We start from the raw sequence: 17,021 nt of genomic DNA on the forward strand, positions 1-17,021 counted from the left end.
CCTCATCTTAGGTGTCAGAATAGCTCAGAGAACCTGTCTCACTTGTACCCTCCATTTAGAATCTTCTGGTGCTGAACCGAAATTCTTGCACTTGGCTTCTCTCTCTGCTTAATTAATCTAGGTTGATGTTTTGGTTTCAGTGCCTGCCTGGCTTTCAGCTTTACCTTTGCTCTATATTTTGTAGTCCCTCTGGTCATACCTGGGTCTTACCAGGCCCATATCCTTAAAGAGATCCAGTGTCTATCTTTGTACTTGTCTAAGAGAGGGATTTATTTTTTTAATCTAATCTAGGTATTGTAACTTGCTCTATATTCCTCCCTCTTCCTTATCTTCTTTGTCTAATAAGCCACCAACTCTTAGCAATTCGTTTTTTATTGTCCCATTAAAAAAAAAAAAAGGCTGAGTGCCAAAGAATTGTTGCCTTCAAACTGTGGTGCTGGAGAAGACTCTTGAGAGTCCCTTGGACAGCAAGAAGATCAAACTAGTTAATCCTAAAGGAAATCAACTTTGAACATTCACTGGAAGGACTGATGCTGAAGCTGAAACTCCAATACTTTGGCCACCTGATGTGAAGAGCTGACTCACCGTAAAAGACCCTGATGCTGCAAAAGATTGAGGGCAGGAGGCGAAGGGACAACAGAGGATGAGATGGTTGGATGGCATCACTGACTCAGTGGACATGAGTTTAAGCAAACTCCGGGAAATGGTGAAGGACAGAGAAGCCTGGCGTGCTGCAGTCTAGGAGGGTGCAAAGAGTCAGACATGACTGAGTGACTGAACGACAACAACATAGCAATTCCACCTCAATAAGTTTTCTCCCAATCCTTTATGCAATTCTTAACTTTTCTTCCCACTGTCTTTTCTTTGAATTCATTATTTTATCAACCTTCTCCTGGAACAAAGCAATAGTCTCCTACACATCTCCCTGTCTGTACTGGTGGGTGGTTGGTGATTTAGTCTCTAAGTCTGATCTTGTGACCCCATCGACTGTAGCCCACCAGGCTCCTCTTATCCATGGATTTTCCAGGCAAGAATACTGGAGTGGGGAGCCATATATTTGCCTAAATCATGGTTCTGATAAATATATATATATATATAATTCAGTTCAGCTCAGTTGCTCAGTCGTGTCTGACTCTTTGTGACACCATGAATTGCAGCACCCCAGGCCTCCCTGTCCATCACCATCTCCCAGAGTCCACCCAAACTCCTGTCCATCGAGTCGGTGATGTCATCCAGCCATCTCATCCTCTGTCGTCCCCTTCTCCTCCTGCCTCCAATCTTTCCCAGCATCAGGGTCTTTTCCAGTGAGTCAGCTCTTCACATCAGTGGCCAAAGTATTGGAGTTTCAGCTTCAACATACGTCCTCCCAATGAACACCCAGGATGGATCTCCTTTAGGATGGACTGGTTGGATCTTCTTGCAGTCCAAGGGACTCTCAAGAGTCTTCTCTAACATCACAGTTCAAAAGCATCATTTCTTTGGTGCTCAGCTTTCTTTATAGTCCAACTCTCACATCCATATATGACTACTGGAAAAATGATTGTCTTGACTAGACAGGCCTTTGTTGACAAAGTAATATCTCGGCTTTTCAATATGCTGTCTAGATTGGTCATAACTTTCCTTCAAAGGAGTAAGCATCTTTTAATTTCATGGCTGCCTCACCATCTGCAGTGATTTTGGAGCCCCCCAAAAATAAAGTCTGTCACTATTTCCCCATCTATTTGCCATGAAGTGATGGGACCAGATGCCATGATCTTCGTTTTCTGAATGTTGAGCTTTAAGCCAACTTTTTCACTCTCCTCTTTCATTTTCATCAAGAGGCTCTTTAGTTTTTCTTCACTTTCTGCCGTGAGGGTGGTGTCATCTGCATATCTGAGGTGATTGATATTTCTTCCAGCAGTCTTGATTCCAGCTTGTGCTTCCTCCAGCCCAGCATTTCTCATGATGTACTCTGCATATAAGTTAAATGTACAGGGTGACAATATACAGCCTTGACGGACTCCTTTCCTGATTTGGAACCAGTTTTTTGTTCCATGTCCAGTTCTAACTGTTGCTTCCTGATCCTCATACAGGTTTCTCAAGAGGCAGGTCAGGTGGGCTGGTATTCCCATGTCTTTCAGAATTTTCCACAGTTTATTGTGATCCACACATTCAAAGGCTTTGGCATAGTCAATAAAGCAGAAGTAGATGTTTTTCTGGAACTCTCTTGCTTTTTCCATGATCCAGCGGATGTTGGCAATTTGATCTCTGGTTCCTCTGCCTTTTCTAAAACCAGCTTGAACATCTGTAAGTTCACAGTTCACGTATTGCTGAAGTCTGGCTTGAAGAATATTGAGCATTACTTTGCTGGCGTGTGAGATGCGTGTAATTGTGCAATAGTTTGAGCATTCTTTGGCATTGCCTTTCTTTGGGATTGGGATTGGATTAATATATCAATTAATCCAGTTAAAATCTTTCAGTGTCTCTCCACTGCCTTCAAGACAAGTCCACTTTAACATGGATAGAAATTCATTCTACTTTCATTCCCCTTACTTCTTCAACATCACTTTCTGCCATTCTTCATCTCATGTCACCCTCCAGGCTATCACGTCTTGCTTCCACACCTTTGCTATCCCCTAGATTTGAAAGTCCTTCCCTCAGCCCATTCTCCTCCCACTGTCAACCTGGTGAACAATTCATTCTTCACGACTCAGCTCCAGCGTCACCCAACTGAGGTCTACCTTCAATCTCTACAGTCATGGCCAGACATGCTCAAACAGTACTACCATGGAAGGAAAAGGGCCAAAACTGTCCAGTGCTTACACACAGACAGATACCATACCATGGGAACAGTCTGGGCCATACCCCAATGAAGACACTGGTTTGAGGTCTAGCCCAGTATATTTAGCATGGAATCTCTGGAACAAGTCAATATGCTACAACTGAAAACTCAAATCTGGAGAAAGTCAGATGAAATCCATGGGTTTCCTAACAGGGAGATAAAGCTTGACAAAGGGAATCCAATAGCAGCCAGTTAACTTGAGTAGGCAGATGGTTACTAGACACACGAGAGTTTTGTTAGAAAGAGCAGAAGTACCGGCTCTATGCTTAGGGATAGCTGGATGGCTTAATAAACTAGAGTTTCAGGCACAGAAACAACACAGATAACTAGTAACCAGGACAAGGCTAAAAAGAAGAAACTTAGAAAAAAAATCAGTTGTGAGAAATGAAGGCATGCATTAAAAGAGTCTATGCAGTAGAAGGTGATTTGATGTGATATGGAAGCACCTCCACACTGGACCTGGGCCTCAGCCCTCAGCTTAAAAAGTGAGTGGAGCTGGACCCTAATAAGAAAGTGTGGCCACAGCCTTGCTTATGAAGGGACTGTGCAGCAGAGCCAGGTAGGGCCTAACACCCTACACATGCTAGCTGATATCAATTCTGTCAGGGGGACAACTTTTCTTGACATTTGGCCTAATTTTTTCCCTTAATTTAGTTCAATGAAATTTGAAGAGCAATTATTAAACCATTATGCCTTACTCTTGTTACACTTTTTCATATTCTTCTTCAGAAAAATCTCTCTCTGATATTTGCAGATTGCCAGTGTTTATACATTGTTAACACATCTCTGTTAATAGTTGCTTAGTAAGCCCTCTTTCTAGTTTACATCCTTAACCTTCCTCTGTATTCCAGGTCTTTTGTTACATAAGCATTTCCCTAGCTCAGGTTTGCCTTCCTCTTTCTAACATGGAAATACGCCTTTCAAATGGGGAATCCAGGAGGCAACCCTCTCAGTGCTGTATACACCACTGTTGACCAGGCAAACTGGTACAAAAACATAGCTCCTCACCCTCCCTGGTGGCTCAGATGGTAAAGAATCCGCCTGCACTGTGGGAGACCTGGGTTCAGTCCCTGGGTCAGGAAGATCCCCTTTGGAGAAGGAAATGGCAACACACTCCAACTCCAGTATTCTTGCCTGGAGAATTCCATGGACAGAGGAGCCTGGCAGGCTACTGTCCATGGAGTCACAAAGACTCGGACATGACTGAGCAGAGCACACCCTCCCTGAAGGAGGCCCAGATTTGCCTGCTCCTCTGGGAAAAACTTCAGTTTCCTTTCTCAAATTATAATGATCTCCTTGTCTGAGCTTGTAGTAAGCAATCAAATCACATCCATATACCTGAAGGGTTTAGTTTGATTTTTTTGCTTAGTAGTTACCTGCAGGAGCTTTAAAGACAGTCCAGCTTTGTGATCTGCTGTTTGCTGTACAAACCTGGGCAAGTTCCTTAACTTCTATGGGCCTCAGTTTTCCTGTCTGTAAAATGCATATCTATAGTTCAAAAATCTGCTGTAAGGAGAAAACATATGTGATCACTTCATACAATGTCATCTAGTAATTGTTCAACAAACAGGTTGCTGCTGCTGCTGCTGCTAAGTCGCTTCAGTCGTGTCCGACTCTGTGCGATCCCATAGGCCACAGCCCCCCAGGCTCCCTCGTCCCTGGGATTCTCCAGGCAAGAACACTGGAGTGGGTTACCATTTCCTTCTCCAATGCATGAAAGTGAAAAGGGAAAGGGAAGTCGCTCAGTCATGTCTGACTCTTAGCGACCCCATGGACTGCAGCGTCTACCAGGCTCCTCCACCCATGGGATTTTCCAGGCAAGAGTACTGGAGTGGGGTGCCATTGCCTTCTCCATGAACAAACAGGTTAGTCATTGTTATATTTTGTGGAGCATTCGGGGATCCAGATTCTCCATCAGTGCATTTTTTCCAGTTATAAAAGCTGACATTCTCTGAGACTGTAGGAACTGACAGAATATGTTTTCCAGGCTTTGGGGGTTTTATTCCACTCCTATTGGGGGAATTCTGTTCTCTTCTCTCCATACCAACAAGGGTAGATGTCTCTACCATTTCACTCACTCTTTATAAAATTGCCTGATGGGAAATTCTAGGACATTCCTGTCACCTAAAAATTGATTTGTGTTAATTTATATCCTCTCTGGCTGGAGATTTGTGATTAAGTGTACTTAATAAGTACTATCCTTTCTCCTTCCCAAGGCATATCAAAAAAAATGCTGAGCGCATGTTACAGGTAAAACTTAGAGGAGAATTTTGATTGCCCAGAAGTGCTTTGATTATTGACTGCCTGCATGGTTCATATACATCCATCATCCTCTTCCTTTTCATCTTCACACCAAATCTATAAGGTAGCTATACTATTCCCATGTTACATAAGAGGGAACTGAGGTTCATTGTTTTTAAGTACATTAGAACCAATTACCTGCAAAATCGAGGTCTCTTCATCCCATCTCTCAAACTTATTGCACTCTCCCAGGTCACGGCTCTAAAGCAAGTGGATTTTCAGGACCTCCTCGGCCACCATACGGCTCTCAGCAGCTTTAGATTTGAAGGCAGCATTTCTGAATTTGAATTCTGTTTTTACCTTTTGTGAAATGTGCAATCCTGAGCAAGATTTACTACTAGAAGCCTGATTTCCACCTGTAAAATGGGTAGTATAATCTTTTCATGGGCTAGATGAACAAACTTCCTACTACATAACATGAATGGTAGCTCTTTTCTTTTCTTCTCATTTTTTTCTTTCTCTTTCACTTCCTTGGCAAACATCCTCAGCTCTTTTTTTCCTTCCTGAGCAAAGCTCCTTTGTCCAGGTAATCATTAATAATTTTCAGGCATATTCAAAATCAAGGCCAAAACTTTGACTTTTATGTTAAGGATCCAAAATCTTGAGATATACCTCACTAATTTCCACCTGAAACACTTTATGATTGAAATAAGCATAGTTCTAGTTTGTCTTATTTTAAAAAGCCACCACCTGTTGTATAGGAAGAAGTGAAAGTAATATGGTGTTAGTTGGAATGAGAAGTGGCAAATTAACGTTTTTATTTTAAATATCACAGAAAGGAGTCCCTGCCCCTGCCCCTGCCCCCAGCAGAAAATGTCACAACAATTGAAATTTGTATTGTGACATCACACCAGTCATTAAATTATTTCTGAAACCTCAGAATAGTTTGTCTGAAGTTGTTTGGGAAATAACCAAATGCTTTAATTTTCTGCCCAACTTTGATGACTTTGTTTTCAATCTAGAGCATTCAAACCAATTTCTGGAAACCAGTAAATATCACCAAGTTTCTCTTTCCTAATTTTGACCTACCCTCAAATTAATAAAGCTGATCCTTGTCAGTTCTTGGATACACAGATAACATCTGTTTTGAAGGCAGTGGATCTCAATGCAAAGAGGCCTGGGCCACCCTCAGACTTGGGTTCAAAGGACAGTTCCTCCACTTAATGTTCTGTGTGACTTTGGGCAAGATTCTCTGAGTCTTCATCACCTCACCTCTAAAAGCAGAGTGTTCATTCATCCTTCCATGAACAATCATGACCCAGGAGCACTGCTCTAAACTCTAAGGTTACATCCAACACAAAACCTCCTGCTTTCATGAACTTGTGTTCCAGCTGAGGAGGTAAACACATAAATAATACCTAATCTGTAACATGTCATATGGTGAAAAATAATCCAGAAAAAAAATAAAGCAGGCTTAGGACAGATCAAAGTGCCAGCGAGAATAGGAAAGGACTGCTGTTGACCCCCAAACACCAGAGAATCCGCATTGCCTGCCTGCTATGAGGCGTTTGAAAATAGATTGCCTAAAAGAGTGTAGACAAGAGTTCTTGTGAACTTTTGGTTCAATATGACGAGTGGAAGCCAAAATGGCAAATGTAAACACAACAGACAATGAAACAAATATTTAAAGTATATTAATACACATCCTGGGAGACATACAATGTCAGGTTTTCCTGTGTGATAAGTGTATTGGAATTCCGTTTCTGATATGTAGTATGGGAAAATTAGCCACTTTATCCCTCTGCACCTCAACTGTCTTCTCTGTCAAATGGACTGAATACAATATCTCCCCCAAGGAATGGTCCCTAAGGATTGTCATATAGTAACTTTATGAAATGGCTATTACTTGTGGAAATAGCCCACATTTTGGAACCATATGATAAAAGTCAGTCTAATCAAGCACAGGGTTCTGCCCCAATCCTTTAAGTATCAAAAGTAATATTCATTGTTCAAATTCTGATAGTCAAATTTCTTTAGTAAATGTTAAAAGCAGTGGGCCTCTTCACCAGTCTGCCTTGACTATTTTAAACTCAAGTGAATGCAAATGTTTTTAGTGGGATGTCAGTTGTGTCAGTGAGTGAAACTGAAGTCACTCCAGCAAATGATACAAACAGATTGTTGTAGCCTGGATGAGCGTCATAGAGCCAAACAGAGGAAGAGCATACAAAATCCCTAGATATGTCCTTCCTTTTGTGACCCAGTCCCCCTGACTGTTGTCGTGGGCGATATTCAGCTGGCAGGTGCTGTCACCTGCCATTTATGATCACCCCTTGGAGAGCTCTCAGAAGAATATTGTCATTCTGAGATTCCATACTCACCTCTTGTCTGATTTCAGCTCCACTTGAAACTGAACGGAATCCCATTAATTATCACTTCAGGTAGTAAGTCAGTTTCTCATGTGTGAAAGGAATGCGGCAACTAAAGTCCTTCTTTTTGTTTGGGATCGCCAGAGGGTTATTACAGATGGTATTGAACTCATAAGAATAATTTTAGCATTACCACAGCAACAAAGCATTTTGTAAATGTATAACCTTGTTTTTCTTAAAAAGCCCTGAATAACTGGGAAGTCATATTGCTGGCTTAAGTGCGATAGCTCTTCTCTCTCTCTTTCCCCTCCAACTTTAAAAGCATGCATTCAGTCCCCTGCTTTAAAGTCAAGGCAATGTGCCGATTGACTGTGCTGACATAATTGTGTTAATGACAAGACACGACGGCTACATTGTTAGATGGGTCGCTTATCATCACTATTTATTTAGTTCACTCTGCCAAGTCTGAATTATACTTTTATACATTGTGGTTAGACTCAGTCATTTAAAGTGCTTCACTGTTGAAACAACATTTTTTTACAAGTCTTTTAGCTGTAGTTCAACAGAAAAAAAAAAGTCCTCTACAGCATCATTAAACAGGGTTCAAAGTAAGTCCTTGCTGAAAGATGTGAAGTTTGAGCTCTTAGGAAATGAAATCTTTGATCTCCAAGATGATTAGTGAAAACATTTTTTGTCCACAGGCCCATTTTTATCTCATGGTAAAGAAAATAATACAATTTAATCGACATAATACTTCTCATTTTGAGGCCTCCAGTCAGCCTCTGGCCCCAGTGTCTACAAGTTCTCCCTGATCTTTGCTGGAGGAAGAAACTGGAGACAGGCCTATCTTTCACAGCATCAGCTCTCTTTGGCTGAATAGAGAAGGACCTCAAATAACATGGTGCCACCACATTTCAAGGCTGTGACATTCCCAGGGCTTTATTTTTTTCAGGTGAAAGTTAATTTAAAAATTAATATAAAAATGAATAACCTTGAGTCATTAGAGCTGTTGAAGCAATGGGTCTTCCACAAGCCATCCAGTGACCATAAGAAGTTCAGTCTTAGGGATAAGTGAAAGTGAAAGCATTAGCTGCTCAGTCTGGTCCGACTCCTTGCGATACTACAGACTGTAGCCCGCCAGGCTCCTCTGTCCATGGAAATCTCCAGGCAAGATACTGGAGTGGGTTGCCATTCCCTTCTCCAGGGGATCATCTCAACTCAGAGATTGAACCCAGATCTCCCACATTGCAGGCAGATTCTTTACCATCTGAGCCACCTGAAAAAAGAGAATAAATGCTAGTGTAGTTAGCACATGGGCTGAAGAACTCCAAATTGGCTTGCCAGAAAAGGATGTAAAAGAGTGGTTAAACCAAATGCTCAGATTGCCCTTAAAATTCATAGATCTGACTTCCATTCCAGTCTCATCTTTAATTTTGCTTTAGATGTATTTTAATACAATGTTTATTTACCAGGTACCAGACCCTACTCTAGTCTCTGAGCTATACTAATAAACAAAACCAAGCTCCCATCCTCATGCAGTTTCCATTCTACAGGAGAGACACCAGAGCAATCTTGTACATGAATGTTAAACACTTGAACTAGACTTTCTCTAGAATATATTATAAGGATGCAGTTGCTGGGCAAATGATATGCTTATCTTTAGCTTTATTGACATTACCAAACTGGTTTTCAACATAGTTGTGTCAATTTATATGTATGAGAGCTCACCTTCATCTCACCAACATTTGATAGTTCATTCTTTTAGATTTTGCAAATCTGATGGATAATAAATTTTATGCCATTATAAATTAAACTTGTTTTTCATGACTGTTAAGGAGGTTAGCATGTTTGTTGTTCAATCACTCAGCTTACTGGGTGTTAGCTGCTCTGTTTCTTCTTTTGCCTGTTTGTGTCTCCTGCTCAGTTATTTTTGCCACTTGCTTATTTTTAAATGAGGCTGCTTGTCTTTTCCTCATTGATTTGTTGGGAGTTTTTATATGTTCAGATAATGCTTGTTGGTTTATAAACTGCAAATAATTTCACCCAGTCTGCACTTTTTATTCTCTTTATAGTATCATTTTCAGGACAGAAGTTTCTAGTGCTGACAAATGTTTCCACTTTTTTCCTTATGACTTTATTATTGAATTGACTTGTTTGTCATTTATATCATAAAGATATTTTCTAATTTCTTCTGGATTTGTTAAGTTTTGCTTTCATCTTTAGATCATTAATTCACCAGGAATGACTTTGTGTGTTTTGTATGAGGCAGGAGTTCAGCTTTTTCTCATGTGGTTAATAAGTATTAACATGACAGATCGTAGATTTGTAGTGCCACCTGAGTCACACATATTTCTGTATTTCCATGGATCTCTTCTGGACATTGGGTCTAATTGCTTCTATTCTACTGGTCTAACATATCTACTGTGTCTGCAAGATCACTCTCAGTCATGTCCAACTCTTCGAGACCACGTGGACTGTAGCCTTCCAGGTTCCTCTCCCCATGGAATTTTTCAAATAAGAATACTGGAGCAGATTGCCATTTTCCACTCCAGGGAATGTGTCTACTACTGACCCAGTATTACACTGTCTTAATTCCTGTAAGTACAATTATAATGATAATGTTCCTTGTATATAATATGATGTGTGTGCTCAGTTGTGTCCAACCCTTTTGTGACCTCATGGACCGTAGCCAGGCAGGCTCCTCTGTCCATGGGATTTTCCAGGCAAGAATATTGGAGTGGGTTGTCATTTCCTTTTCCAGGCGATCTTTCTGACCCAGGGATCGAACCTGCATTTCCTGCATCTCAGGCTGATTCTTTACCATTGAGCCACCTGGGAAGCCCTCTATATAATATGACCTGCCCCATCTTATTCTTATCCTTCTAAATCAATGTATTTCTTTGAATTTGTATATTATTTTTATAATAATTTGTCATATAAGATTTTAAGTTCTATTTACATTTGATTCGGCTTCATAGATTAATTGGGAAAAAAATCTATCATTATAATAATGTCTTCTTATGGACATTATAATAATGTCCATAAACATGGTCTCTCCATTTACTTCTCCTTGAAAGTTTAAATATTTCTGTTTTAAACTTTGCCCTTCTCAAAATTTTTTTTGGAATCTCTTTTCTAAATATTTATCTGATTGTTCGCTAATTTACAGGCATGCACTGCATTTTTTATATTGATCATTTAGCAAAAAATTTGAAGGTTTCTTTGAAATCTTAAAATTTATTAGTACATGATCTTTGTTTTCTTTTTAATAAGTTAATGATAAATTATAAATTTTTATATTTTTATTTTAAAAAATTTCTTCATCTTATGTAATAGGTACAGAATCTCCAACACAAAAGTGAGAGCAAATCTACATTGTTTCTGAAATTTTTTAAATGTTTCACTATTAAGAATGATGTTGGCTACAGATTTAGTCATTGTTTTATTCATTTTGAAGAATTTTCTCTTTACAGGTTGTTATGGGGCTTCCCAGGTGGCGCTAGTGGTAAAGAACTCACCTACCGAAGCAGGAGCTGTAACAAACACAGGTTTGATTCCTGGATGGAGAAGATCCCCTGGAGGAGGGCATGGCAACCCACTCAAGTATTCTTGCTTGGAAAATCCCATGGACAGAGGAGCCTGGGAGGCTACAGTTCATAGGATTGCAAGAGCCAGACACAACTGATGCGACTTCTCATGCATGCACAGAGGTTGTTATGAGTTTTTATCATAAAGTATTAAGTTTCTTCAGTTTTTCCACATTTGGTAAGTGGTCTTATGCCATTTTTTTTCCTTTAATTTGTTAGTGTAGTGAGTTGTTTCCATAGATTTTAATATTAAGAAAAACTCACATTCCTGAAATGTATTTAATCTGGACATGATGCATTTATTTTTAATATAGTAACATATTATTGGATATATTTTATTCATAATTTATTTTGTTTCATTTTAATTATAGTAAAATACACATAACATAAAATTTTCTTTCTTAACAGTTTTAAAGTGTACAGTTCAGTATTGCTAAGTATATCCACATTGTTGTGCAATCAATCTCCAGAACTTTTTATCTTGTAAAACTGAAACTCTACACCTATTAAAAAAACAAGTCTCCCTTTTCTTCTCCTCCCAGCCCTCAACAATTACCATTCTATGCTACCTATTTATTTGACTACTTTAGGTATGTTATAGAAGTAGAATCACAGATAAAAATGTGTCTTATTTGTAGTTGCCTTATTTCATTTAGCATGTCCTCAAGATTCATAGGTTCATCTGATATGTTGTAGCATGTGTCAAAATTTCCTTTTTAAGGCTGAATAATATTCCATTGTACATTTCATTGTTTTATAGCCTCCACCTTTCAGCTATTGTGAATAATGCTTTTATGAACATAGTGTACAAATATCTCCTTTGTTTTATGATTTTTAATCTATATTTCACAAATGAGATATGGTCTCAATATTTTTTCTCACAATGTCCTTATCTGGTTCACATTACAATACTAATAAAATTAATCATAAACAATTTACTTTTTTCCTTCCTAGAACAGTTTATTTTTATTGAGATTTTCTGTTCCATAAATGTTTGAAAGTGTTAGTTGCTCAGTCATGTGTGACTCTTTGGAACCCTACAGCTTATAGCCTGCCAGACTCCTCTGTCCATGGGATTCTCTAGGCAAGAATACTGGAGTGGATTACCATACCCTCCTCCACGGGATCTTCTCAACCCAGGGACTGAACCCAGGTCTCCTGCATTGCAGGCAAATTCTTTACTGTCTGAGCCACCAGGGAAATCTCAGGTGTTTAGTAGAAACAATCTTTAAAAACCATTTGGATCTAATATTTTTCTTGTGGTATAATCTTAACTATTTTATGATTTATTTATTATTCCAAGGTCTATGCAGACTTTCTATTACATTTTTAGTCAATTGTGGTAAATTAGTTTTCTAGAAATTTGTCTACATCATCTATTTTTTTCAGATGTATTCACAAAACATGTCTCACACCATTTTCTTCTTAATTTGTACTTGTTATAATTATTCCTTAGTTTTTTTCTTAATATTTTTATTTCTTTTCCCTTATATCTTACTTTTTTCAACCAACTTGCCCCATGTTTGACAATAGTTTAGTAACCAGGATTTTTAAGTTCTTTTTCTTGTATTTTTAAAAATTTTTTATTAATTGTGGCTCTACTTTTGAATGTTTCCTTTCTTTGTCTTTATCTGGCTTTATTCTTGTGTTTTTTCTAACTTTTTGAGTTTAATAATAATTCAATAACATTCAGTCTTTCTTCTCTTATAAGAATTTAAGACTACAATTTTTCTTCTATATATCACTTTAGCTTTACTCTTGGCTGGATGAATCACAAGCTGGAATCAAGATTACCAGGAGAAAAATCAACAATCTCTGATATGCAGATGATACCACCCTAATGGCAGTAAGCAAAAAGGAACTTAAAAACCTCTTGACAAGGGTGAAAGAGGAGAGTGAAAAAGCTGGCTTAAAACTCAGCATTCAAAAAACTAACATCATGGCATCCCCCATCACTTCATGGCAAATAGATGGGGAAAAGTGGAAACAGTGGCAGATTTTATTTTCTTGGGCTCCTAAATCACTGTGGATGGTAACTGCAGCCTTGAAACTAAAATTTGATGCTTAGTCCTTGGAAGAAAAGCTATGAAAAATCTAAACAGTGTATTGAAAAAATCAGAGATATCACTTTGCTGGCGAAGATCCGTATAGCCAGAGCTATGGTTTTTCCAGTGGTCATATACGGGTATGAGATTTGGACCATAAAGAAGGCTGAGAACTGAAGAATTGATGCTTTCAAATTGTGGTACTGGAGAAGACTCAAGAGTCCCTTGGATAGCAAGAAGATCAAACCAGTCAATCCTAAAGAAAATCAATGTTGAATATTGACTGGAAGGACTGATGCTGGAGCTGAAGGGCCAGTACATTGACTGCCTGGTGTGAAGAGCCTACCTCATTTGAAAAGACTCTAATGCTGGGAAGGATTGAGAGCAGGAAGAGAAGATGGCAACAGAGGATGAAATGGTTGGATGACATTACCAATTCGGTGGACATGAGTATAGCAAACTCTGGGAGATAGTGAAGGACAGGGAAGCCTGGCGTGCTGCAGTCCATGGAGTCACAATAGTTGGACACAACTTAGTGACTGAAGAACAACAACAACAAATTTTATGTAGTATTTTTATTTTTATTAAATTTTAAATATTTTCAATATTGGTTATAATTTCTTTTGACACTTTTTTTAAAAATTTAATTTAAAATAAGGAATTTAAAAAATATTTTTCTTTCTTTTGGATTGTTAAATTATTCACCATCTTTAACTTTACTAATTGTTAACTTGAACTAATAAATTTTTAATTTTCTAAGTGACTTTTAATAATTGAATTTTAAAATGTATCTCCATCACCAGTAGCAGCAGACATTTTGGGTTTTGTCAGTTTCATAGTAAACAAAATAAAGTTCTATAATATAAAACTCAAGTAAATTGTTGGCTCTTAAAAATTTCTCTTTCTGTGTAATTTTTTAAAATGTATCTTCTTTTGATGAAATTTGGTAGTTAGTTCTAATAGTATACATGCTGGAGCAGAATATTTTAATGATTAAATCTTGTTAACCCTACCATTTTACCAGATTCCTAAAGAATATAATCATAAAAAAATATTAAAGGCAGAGACAATGTGGGGCTGAAGCCTGTAACCCATATGGTGACCTAGTCTACTGATCTCTCTTATCCCATGGAAGAATCAAGGGCTTCTATTGCCAACTCAGCAAACTCAGAAGTGGAAGATACATAAGCATTTCTCAATATTCACTTCCCAGGGACCAACTCTGCTATCTCTTGTGATCTTCTGAAGGTAGAAGGGTTCCTTTATCAAGATAAGGCTTTGGAACTGGCCCTACTATATCAGTCCCATGAAAGAAAAGTCAAAGAGAAAACATAAGGGGGAACCAAAAAGAAAGAAAGTGAAGTCATTCAGTTGTGTCCGACTCTTTGTGACCCACCAGGCTCCTCCATCCATGGAATTTTCTAGGCAAGAGTATTGGAGTGGGTTGCCATTTCCTTCTTCAGGGGATCTTCCCAACCCAGGGATTGAACCCAGGTCTCCCACATTGCGGGCAGAGGGGAACCAAAAAGAGGAATGTGTTTAACTCAAGTAGGTTCATTTTATCGTCTTGTTCATTCCTTTCAATAAAAGCATCACATTCCAGAAAAGGAGGGACACTTTCCATGCATAAGGACTTCGTTTTTGTCTCTGATCCACTTCAGAATTCCTTTTTCTTGAGGAGGAGATAGAAGCAATGGCATTGGTCTCCCGCCCCACACCTCAGTCCTCAATAGTCGAACTGATGACTGCAGGCAAGAGCACTTGGTACATCCAAATAGGGTTGCACCAGGACTGAAGAATCGAATGCTTCCTACAGCCAGATCTTAGCCTTGACCTTGTGATTAATTCAAGATAGAAGTGGAAAAGTGAGTTCATAAGAGAACTCAGGTGCTTGGGATTTTATAAAGTGAATTGAATGGAGGAAGGATATGAGTCTGGGAAGAAAAATGAGGATGGTATCTCTAGTGAGAGGGGGATGTCTAGCACAAATTAGGCAAATGTGATACTGAAGTTGGTTGATGGATCATTCATTATTACTGAATATTTATAATAATAATAGCAAGTATTTATATAGCATCTACTATATATTAAGTTCTTGATATTTATTAAATTATTTAACATTTATAAAAACTCTATGATGTTATTGCCATCTCTAATTTATACATGCTACAACTGCAGCATGGAAAAATTAAAGATCACATAACTAGTAGGTGACAGAACTGATATTCTGACCTAGGCAGACTAGTCATAGAGCCCATGCTCTCCTTAACCACTATGCTACATATGGTCTTTTAACATATTATTAATTGAAGTAATGCTCAAGTAAATGTTAAGTGAAATATAGCATTGAATTGTAACATACCTAAGAAAAAGTAGCTACCAAAGAATCTAAGAGAAGAACACAATGATTCTTATAGATTCATCCCAAATGGATAAAATTATATCTGAGACCTAAAAAAACAAATAGTAATTGTTCAAGAAGACAGTCAGAGGTGGATTCCAGGCAGATGAAAGAAGAATGTGAAAAGGACCCCAGGCTTGAACTATGTGCATCTAAAAGGTTCATTGAAGACACTATGGGGAGAAGCAATAGGAAAAGGCACTGTAGTAAACTGTGGCATAGCCCTACTAGAGAGGTATTACCAGAGTTGGACCCAACTAGATAAGAAATAAAATTGACAAAATTTAAAAAACCCATAAAACCCAAGAGAAACCATCCTCCTCGTGGGTAAGAAAACAAATGCTTGAAGGATAAGGGAAACAAAGACAGAAACTGTTTTCCTGACTTCTGGCAAGTTGATAGCCTGAAACATGTCAGACACATAAATTACAGTGTTCAATAATTTTTCATGTGTTTCCCTTTAGTTTTTCTACAAGACTTTAAGTTACTAAAGTACAGAAATCATGTTGAAATTATGTCTATATTCCATTAAAAAATAACCCAAAGAAAACATCATAGGTGTACGAGCATTACTTACTGTGAGCAGTAAGTCTCCACTCTAATTATTTACATCTTTATAAATATGCTTTGTTTGTTAACATTCTTCTAGACCTTGGTGTCATTGACTTCTAAGGAAGTAAATAATAAAAATTTTAAGACCACTTGATATACTATCTTTGAAATAATCTGCTGAGAGTGAATTTTATCCCTCAGAATATAATAGCTCCTTATGATCACAGTCGGAGAAGGCAATGGCACCCCACTCCAGTACTCTTGCCTGGAAAATCCCATGGACGGAGGAGCCTGGTAGGCTGCAATCTATGGGGTCGCACAGAGTCGGACACGACTAAAGCGACTTAGCAGCAGCATGATCACAATAGTGTGAGAAAGCATGGATTTCCATGGAGGAAAAGTGAAAGTTGCTCAGTCATGTCCAGTTCTTTGTGACTCCATGGAATGTAGCCTGCCAGGCTCCTCTGTCCGTGGGTTTCTCTGGGCATGAATACTGGAGTGGGTAGCCATTCCCTTCTCTAGTGGATCTTCCCAACCCAGGGATCAAACCCAGGCTTCCTGCATCACAGGCAGATTCTTTACTGTCTGAGCTACCAGAAATGGATACTAAATTGACATTATTTTTCCTATATTTTACTCTGTCACAAGAATAAATGGGCAATATAATTTTGTTGCACACTTTTTTTCTTGTACCTTCAGACAAATTCTAAGCCATTAGAAAAATCAGCATTTCCGATACTTGTTAAAAACAATAGACATACTTTACATTGTAGGCTAAAGATGCAATTTTTCTCAGATTCTTTGGGAGCTTTTGAGACCACAAGGTCATTGTGGCCATGCTACCTGAGTTTGGAAGTGAAGCACTCTTAATTTTCTTTAATACAGTGGGGACACATAGGCAAAAAGATTTCTGTTGTCCTCATTTAGCTCTGTTTTTAGAATATGGTGGGTGGTTGTATGACACAGAGTGACTTTCCTAGAAATCACTGTAAAAATTATTCACATATA

The sequence above is a fragment of the Oryx dammah genome, unplaced genomic scaffold (assembly GCF_014754425.2).
Source record: "Oryx dammah isolate SB20612 unplaced genomic scaffold, SCBI_Odam_1.1 HiC_scaffold_28, whole genome shotgun sequence".
In the NCBI taxonomy this organism is placed as follows: Eukaryota; Metazoa; Chordata; class Mammalia; order Artiodactyla; family Bovidae; genus Oryx; species Oryx dammah.